This window comes from Giraffa tippelskirchi, chromosome 13 (assembly GCF_054371585.1).
Source record: "Giraffa tippelskirchi isolate mGirTip1 chromosome 13, T2T-mGirTip1v1.2.pri, whole genome shotgun sequence".
Taxonomy (NCBI): Eukaryota; Metazoa; Chordata; class Mammalia; order Artiodactyla; family Giraffidae; genus Giraffa; species Giraffa tippelskirchi.
The window spans coordinates 14,085,495-14,094,741 of record NC_137287.1 but is presented as its reverse complement, the minus strand read 5'-3'; the positions used below and the strand labels follow the sequence as shown (position 1 = coordinate 14,094,741).

The window sequence follows — 9,247 nt, the reverse complement described above, 5'->3', positions numbered from 1 at the left end:
TGTCCGAGAGCTGTAACACAATCTGTCAGAGAGCTGAGACACATTCTGTCCAAGGGCTTTAACATATGTCGCTTCAAATTTTTGTTGTGACAAGACAGAACCGAGGAAATTACACACTCCCCTGCCATTTCATAAGTAGTCTCAATTCTACACTTTATTCAGATAAGAGCCTTTAAATCAATTTTATATGACCTGGAGGGGTGTCTATCCTCTGTTGCTATAGAAAGAGGAAATTCCTGAATTTTTTTTCTCTTGCAACATTCTCAAGACTCAGTACCTGCTTTCCATTAGCACCTACAGAAAAGGAAGGCCTGGGGACGTCAAAACCCAGCCTACGGAAAGGAAAAAGTAGAAACTAGTTCTAAACCAGAGGAGTAAGGAACATGTAACTTCTTCCTTGAGGCACCTGATAGAAGTTAGCACCCTTGAGACTTCCCTGATGATCCAGTGGCCAATGGATCCCATGGTCCCAATGCCAGGGGCCAGGCAGGGGGGTTCGATCCCTGTTCAGGGAACTAGATCCCGAATGCTGAAACTAAGACCCAATGCAGTAAATAAATAAATAAAAAGAAATATGTAATTCATTTTTTAAAAAAAGTTAGCACCTTCAGGTCACCTTCTCACCTCTCCCTGATCTACCCCTGACACATCTCACAATCCAGAACAACCGTGTCTATCTCCTCTCAGGAATGCCTGCAGTAGACTGAATAACGAAGCACTTCCGTTGGCATTCCTGGGAGAGGCAGCCCCCGCTCCCAGCCCTAGCAAGCCAGGCACAGCTAGGCACGTGCTTTGGCCAGATCCAGCCATGCTGACATGTATGGCTCTGCTCTGTCCATTTCAATGACTGGAGAGTATCCCATTGTGTGAATTATACCACACAAAGATGTTGATTTCACCCTTTCCTTTGAGCATTTAGGTGGTTTCCCGTTTTCACTTTACCGTCAGCACATTCCTCACATGCCTCCTGACCTTTGGCTCACACATGATACTTTCTCCAGATGTTTCCTCAAGATGGAACCGCTGGGACTGGAGAGTCTGTTCATCTTCCCCTTTTCGACTTTCCTGTCCCTTTCCCTGTTCATCTTCCCCAGGCACTCTCCAGGAGGCTGTGCACACCGGTGTTTTTACTCCCAACTACTCCACATGAACTGACTCATTCGAAAAGACCCTGACGCTGGGAAGGATTGAAGGCGGGAGAAGAAGGGGACGACTGAGGATGAGATGGTTGGATGGCATCACCGACTCAATGGTCATGAGTTGAGTAAGGTCTGGGAGTTGAAGATGGACAGGGAGGCCTGGTGCTTCAGTCTATTGGGTCGCAAAGAGTTGTACACGACCGAGCATCTGAACTGAACTGAACTGACTCCACATGAAAGCTTAAGAAAATTGCCCAGCCACCAGCCCCTCCCTGGACCCAGCTCAGGCCCACGCCTCTCCCCTTTGACGACCTCTGCTTGTGTCTGGTTCACAAAGAGGTCTTACTAATTTTCATCTTGACTAGATCTTTCTGAATCTTTTCTCTTTTTGTGTTTTAATTCATCTTCATTGGATGTCTGAAGCATGGAGTCATGACGCTATTTGACTGTAAGTCTGCCCTAAGCAACTTTTCTATGCATCTCCTCCATCCCTCAGCACCTTTCTGTTACCGAGGCCAAGCTCTTTCTACTCACCACACAATAGTCCAGTTAACAGAGAGAGGTGTCAAGACAAGGAATACAGCTTTACAGAAAGCCAGCTGACTGACAAGATGGCAGACTAATGATAACCATCTTTATCATGGTCTGGATGCCAGGCTCTTTTATAGAATGTGGGGGGAGGGGAGGATTAAGGTAAAAAGGCCATTAATCTTGCAGATATCTCCTGGAATGGCCAATCTTGGGGAGGGGATAGTTAATTTCTTCCTTCCTGTAGCCATCCACAGGTGGACAGGGTCCTGAACAAAGGTGTTTTGGTTTAGCATTCTGGCAGAGGGGCTGGGTTCCCTGAGGAACTATTATGTATGGACAGTATCCTTTTACTGAACAAAAGCAATGAGAAGCAAAGGTTAAAATAAAAGAAACAGATCTAGCATGGAGTCAGTTCATCCCTGTAACTTTTATGCTGGTATTCTTGCTCCTGGGCCCCAGAAATACCTTCCCAGGCTTGTCTTAGAGGCTGCATAGTTCTTTCTCCCGTTCTCTGGGTCATCTTTCTAAGCTTGGCTCAGATACCAGCTCTTTTGTTTCCTGATGGGACAAAACTTCCTCCTGAGATAGCAGCTGTCGACCACATTTGCAGTCAGGGCCCTGACCTGGAGGCCTGGCTGCCTGGCATGAGCCAAACTGTGAGTCTGGCAGCCAATCCTCCTTTCATAACCACAGTGACATGGACCTCACCCCATAAGTGAGAGCATACAGGGTATCGCTTGGGTAAAGGTGCTCTGGGGCCTTCAGAGTGCTCCCTGGATTCCTACCACTTGATGGCAGTAGTGACAGAACACCCTCCCCCCACCCCCCACTCCTAGCAGACATTCTGCTAAGAGGTTCTTACGGGCTCTGGAAGACTGTAAAGTGGACTTATTTGTTCTCTGCTACAGATGAGGAAACTGAAGCTTAATTGAGAGGCAAACTGAAATGACTTGCTCAAGGAAACACACCCAAAACTACCTTGTCCTTTTTTTTTCTGGCACAGCTTGCAGGATCTTATGGGCTTCCCAGGTGGCTCTTAGTGGTAAAGAACCTGCCTGCCAATGCAGAAAACATAAGACATGGATTTGATCCCTGGGTCAGTAAGATCCCCTGAAGGAGGGCACGGCAACCCATTCCAGTATTCCTGCCTGAAGAATCCATGGACAGAAGAGCCTGGTGGGCCACAGTCCATTCGGTTGCAAAGAGTTGGACACGACTGAAACAACTCAGCATGTACACATGCACACAGGATCTTAGTTCCATGACCAGGGATTGAAGCTGGGACCTGGCAGTGAAAGTGCCAAGTCCTAACCACTGGACCACCAGGGAGTTCCCTACATTTACCATTGTTGACGGCACATCATCCAGAAGACTTTTTAATGTTTAGAACAGAAAATCATAGAACAAGCTCCCCCTAGTGTTGAGATGCGTCACCACAAAAGGTCCATGTAAAGTTGGGAGGGTCATACACAGCCTTGAGCCTAACAAGCAAGTCACAGGACACTCAGTTGATCAAAGCACACGTGTGAGACTTCCCTTTTATTTTATTTTTTCCAATAGATAAGTTTCAGGACTTCTCTGGCTGTTCAGTGGTTAAGACTCTGTGCTTCCAATGCAAGGTGCATGGGTTTGATCCCTGGTCTGGGAACTAAGATCCCACATGCCACACAATGTGCCCCCCCACCCCCAAATATAGTAATAATAAAATTTTTTTTAATAAATAAAAAATAAAGGTCAATTTTCATTGTATTTTAAAGATATCACAAATAGGTCCTGGGAATCATTTGGCATCTTCTTGTTTCCATAGCTAGACAACTCTTAGATCTTATTCACCAGCCTGATGACTGGTTTCTTTTTCACAGGTAACATCCAGATCTTTCTGATATCCTTATTTTTATTATTTTTTAAAATATTTATTTGCATTTATTTGTCTGTGCCGGGTCTTAGGTCAGGATTCTACATGGGATCTTTCAACTTCGCTGTGGCATGTGGGATCTAGTTCCCTGACCAGGGATAGAACCTGGGCCCCCTGCATTGGGAGCATGGAGTCTTAGCCTGGACCACCAGGGAAGTCTCTGATATCCTAATTTTTTAACTGTATGGCTTGTTGGATCAAAGCAGATGAATTTGATGTAAGGTCAATGCAAATCACTTTCAGGGCGTGAGATACCCAATAAGCAATCCCTGGCCTCATAGGAGCCCTGCAGATTTTTCATCTAAGAAATTTCAGATTTCAACGAGACCTGCTCTCTCGAATAAAGACTCGGATGGGGAAGTGAGCACACACAGACATTGTCTTGTGATGGAAGCCCAGTGGAACACCCTTGATCACGTGCTGTGTTGGGCTAGAGACTGTGTAAACTGGAACTGGTTCCTCTCTGTTCCACTGTTAACCCGAGTCCCTTCCTATTCCTTCCCAGGAGGCTGAGATCTATCCTGCTGTTGTCAGTCTGCAGGATCTCTCTGGGGCCCTTCACAATGACAGTGTGTCCCTCCAGAGTGATGTCGACATTTTCTGGAATGTCGACAGTTCGGTTGCTGAAAATAGTCTTCTCATGGTAGATTCAGCAAAGAGCATCATAGGGTTTATTTTTTAAACAGTTTGTTAAAAATTTTTATTGTGGTATACTTGATTTATAATGTCTTTAAATGATTTTGTTGAGATATAACTCACATACATAATTCATCCATTTAAAGTATATGATTGGATGGACTTTAGTATATTCATGTTATGTACGACCATCATTATGACCAATTTCAGAATACTTTCATCACCTCAAAAAGAAACCCTGTGTGCCTTTTAGTTATCTACACTTCTGCCCCTCCCAGTCGGGCTTAGCCACCACTAATGTATTTTTTTTTCTCCAGATTTAGCTAATCTGGATGTTTTATATAAATTATATAATATATGATACTTTGCCTCTCAATGTTTTTAAGTTAAATTTGTTTAACTGTAATTCTGCTTCATACCAAAATTCATCAGAATCAATATTTTTCAAGATTAGCAGAACATTAGATTAGCAAGCCCATAAGTTTATTTTGTCCTCCCTTCCTGAAGAAAAGCCCAGAGACTTTTAAAAACTATGTATTTATTTACTTATTTGGCTGTACCAAGTCTTAGTTGCGGCATGCAGAATCTTAGATCTTATTGAAGCATGCAGGATCTTTTAGTTGAAGCATTTAGGATCTAGTTCCCTGACCAGGGGTTGAGCCTGGGTCCCCTGCATTGGGAGCCAGAGTCTTAGCCACTGGACCACAAAGGAAGTCCCTTTTCTCCTTTTTAACTGAAATGTCTGTAACTGTTATCCTGTTCCTGTTTTAGGAAACGGCATATTTTAGTAGCAGATAGTTTATTTCTAGAATTTTTTTAAAAGGCTGTTTTTTAAACTATATATTTATTTGATCGCCTTGGGTCTTAGTTGTGGCATGTGTGATCTTCATTGAGGCATGTGGGGATCTTTTGTTGCAGCACGTGGGCTGAGCAGTTGTGGCTCAGTAGTTGCCCTGAGGCATGTGGGATCTTACTTCCCTGGCTAGAGATCAAACCCACATTGGAAGGCAGATTCTTAACCACTGAACCACCACAGAAGTCCTCTTATTTCCTGAATTTTTATGTATGAACTCATTTAATCCTCACCACAATCACAGGTTCATGGATAGCGAGGAATTTTGTCCCAGGATAAGTCATACTCAAAATCTCATTCATACCCTTTTTAAATGATGACATATGGGACTTCTGAGCTGATGAGATTTAGATGAAATTTTGAACTTGAGCTGATGCTGTAATGAGTTGAGACTTTGGGGGATCTTGGGATGGAGTGAATGCACATTGCATGGGGGACAGACATAAATCTTTGAGAGCCAGACAGAATGTAGTAAGCTGGTTAATAATCCCTGGAACTTGCAACTGGTACTTAATAATCCCTGGTACTTAACATGATAAAAAGTGACGTTGAAGATGTGATTAAGTTAAGGATATTGAGACAAAATTATCTTGGTTTATTCAGGTGGTTCCAATGTAATCACAAGGGTCCTTATAAAAGAGCAGAAAGGTCAGTCAAAAGATATGACAATGCAAGTGAATCTGCATTGAATCTATGAAACAGAAATAGAATCAGGGACATAGAGAATAGACGGGTGGCTGCCAAGGGGGAAGAGGGTGGGAGAGGTTTGGGTTGAGAATTTGGGATTAGCAGATGCAAACTGGTATATGTAGGACCAATAAAACAATAAAGTCCTACTGTACAGCATGGGGAACTATATTCAACATTCATTAATAAACCATAATGGAAAATAATATGAAAAGTATATATATATATGTTGTATAGATGTATAGTCACTTTGCTGTATAGTACTAATTAACACAACACTGTAATTCAGCTATTTTTGTTTAGTTGCTAAGTCATGTCTGACTCTTTGCGACCCCATGGACTGTAGCCTGCCAGGCTCCTCTGTCCATGGGATTTCCCAGGCAAGAATACTGGAGTGGGTTGCCATTTCTTCCTCCAGGGGATCTTCCCCACCTGGGGATCAAACCAGCATCTCCCACGTCGGCAGGCGATTCTTTACCACTGTGCCATACATCAATAAAAATAAATAAATAACAATATGACAGTGGAAGCAGAGAATCCAAGAGAGATTTGGCAATGTTACCTTGCTGGCCTTGAAAATGGAGGAAGGGGCCATAAGCAAAGGGATGCATGTGGCCTCTAGAAACTAGAATAAAGACAAGGAGATTCTCCTCTAGTTTCTGGAAGAAGCCTGGCCCTGCTGACATACAATTTTGCTTCCATAAAACCCACTTCAGACGTCAAGAATTGTAAGATACTGTTATTTTGTTTTAAGCCATGACTTTTGGGGTACTTTGTTACAGCAATAGGAAATCAATATAAGGTCACACTGGGCTTTGGTGTAAACAGCTTCTGAGATTAAAAACAGACAAGAGGAAAGGATGTATCCAGTTGGTAGCAGAACAGGAAGAGGCAGACCTGGGCGCTAAGTACAGAGTCTGGAGAAAAGCTGCACAAACCCTTGCTCTCCCTGAGCTAGGACAGGCCATTCCTTCTGGTCAGGTCAGATCACACGTAGCCAGGCTCATGAGTGGGAAGCCCCATGAGGCTGAATGCAATTCAGTTAAGGAAGAACTTAACAGGATCATCTGGAAACAGAGTTCCCATTAAGGCTGAGGTGTCCCCCCTCAATGGAGGCAGTAGATAGAGATGGAGGGAGGTGTTGCAGCAACTTCCTGCCTCAGTGTACTCCCATTCTCCCTGTGCCAAGTGCATTACAGTTATTTTAATCCTGTCTGGTCAGATGGACATAAGGCCCTCCTTCATTTTGGAAACTAGGTTTTAGGCATTCTCTAGATTAGCACTTTTTTTTTTTTTTTTGGTCCTACAATTTTGTTTGACTCCTCTGAGTTTTTTTTTTTTTTTAATTCAAATATAGTTAATTTACAGTACTGTGCTAGTTTCAGGTATACAGCAAAGTGATTCAGATATATATATATACACACACACACACACACACACACACATATGTATTTTTTTTCAAATTTTTTTCCATTATAGGATATTGCTTGCACGCTCAGTCACTCAGTCATGTCCGACTCTTTGTGACCCCATGGACTGTAGCCCACCAGGCTCCTCTATCCATGGGATTCTCCAGGCAAGAATACTGGAGTGAGTTGCCATGTCCTCTTCCAGGGGATTTTCCCCACCCAGGGATCAAACCCACATCTCCTGCATTGGCAGGCGGATTCTTTACCACTGAGCCACCTGGGAAGCCCTTATAGGATATGCTGCTGCTGCTGCTGCTGCTGCTAAGTCACTTCAGTCGTGTCCGACTCTGTGCGACCCCATAGACGGCAGCCCACCAGGCTCCGCCGTCCCTGGGATTCTCCAGGCAAGAATACTAGAGTGGGTTGCCATTTCCTTCTCCGGTGCATGAAAGGGAAAAGTGAAAGTGAAGTCGCTCAGTCGTGTCCGACTCTTAGCGACCCCATGGACTGTAGCCTACCAGGCTTCTCCGTTCATGGGATTTTCCAGGCAAGAGTACTGGAGTGGGGTGCCATTGCCTTCTCCGTATAGGATATGACAAGTTACCAAATATATAGTTTCCTGTACTATAAAATAAATCCTTCTTGTTTATCCACAAATCAGCATTTCTGACACTTAAGTGTGCACAGGAATCACCTGGGTAGTTTGTTAAACTGCAGATTCTGAATCAGTAGGTTAGGGCGGGCCCCAGGTGAGGCAGATGTTGCTGGTCTGCAGCAACTTCGTGTAACAAGATTCTAAAGATCAGTGCCTCTCAAACCTGAGCACCCATCAGGATCACCTGTTTAATCACTTGTTAAAACAGATTGCCGGACCCCACCCAGAATGTGATTCAGTAGGTCTTGGTGGGGACCTCTCAGGTGACTCAGTGGTAAAGACCTTCCTGCCAAGCAGGAGATGTGAGTTCAATCCCTGGGTCAGGAAGATCCCCTGCAGAAGGAAATGGCAACCCACTCCAGTATTCTAACCTGGGAAATCTCATGGACAGAACAGCCTGGCAGGCTACAGTCCATGGGGTCACAAAGCAGACACAACTTAGCGACTGAAGAACAACAGGTCTTGGTGGGGACTGAAAATTTTATTTTTAACAAGTTTGAAGATGATGATGATAATAGTCAGGAGCCCCGGCGTTGAGAAACACTGCTCTAGAAGATGCTGAGATTCACAGTTTTGACCCTTTTGGGAATTTGGTGTAGTGTCCCCCATTGCCAGAGTTTTTGTTCTTTAATTTACAAAATCTTTTCTTTGCTCCCAGAATCACTTGGAGGACTTATTCATACTTTGTGTTTAGCTTGCTTATCTTTGTTGTTAAGAAATGTCTGAAATTTATGTTTTATTATCAGGATTTTGGTGAGATTTTGTGTATTAATAGAAGAGGTCTGCATCTCTGCTGGCTTGGGGACCCGCTGTTATTGAACACTGACCACGCGTGCCAGGCCTCACCTCAGGCTCCTTGCAGACTCAATGTGACCGTCCCTTCCCTTGACCATAGCATGGGCAGACCCCTCTGGCACCACCTGTCTGTGGGCCTCACCTCAAGGTCAGTGCTAGCGAATTTGTACATTACTCTCCAGGGTGGAGAAAGCATCGTCTTTACCCATGCATTGAGCTCAGCTAGTGCCGGGCATCGCTCGCTATCCGGATGACCAGCTTTGCTACGAGATACAGCATTCCCTTCAAGAAGGTACAGGACACCCTGCAGTGCTGCCCGATGGTCCAGGGAAGGGTTGGGTTAACCGGGAGGAGAATGGGAGCACGGGAGCCTAGGGAGGGCCCCAGAAGGAAGGGGAATGGACGGGGACTGACTGGGTGAGCCAAGCCCATTAGGCCCCACCAGGGATCCAAGGAAGCCTGTGCTGCCGAAACACCCAAGGCTGGAAATTACTGTGAGGCCCGGACGGGGCGGGACCTGTGCGGGGGCGGTGATGGGGGCCGGGCCTGTGATGGGGCGGTGACGGGGTGGGGCCTGTGCGGGGGCGGTAACGGGGCGGGACCTGCGCAGGGGCAGCGACGGGGCGT

The 9,247-nt window shown here is 45.0% G+C and overlaps 1 non-coding gene across 1 annotated transcript; it reads right to left on the bottom strand.

Annotated features, from left to right (window-relative positions):
- Positions 1-2,927: 2,927 nt before the first annotated feature.
- TRNAE-UUC (transfer RNA glutamic acid (anticodon UUC)) lies at positions 2,928-2,999 on the bottom strand. The gene has a single exon. It is a non-coding gene; the product is annotated as a tRNA-Glu (tRNA).
- Positions 3,000-9,247: the final 6,248 nt, after the last annotated feature.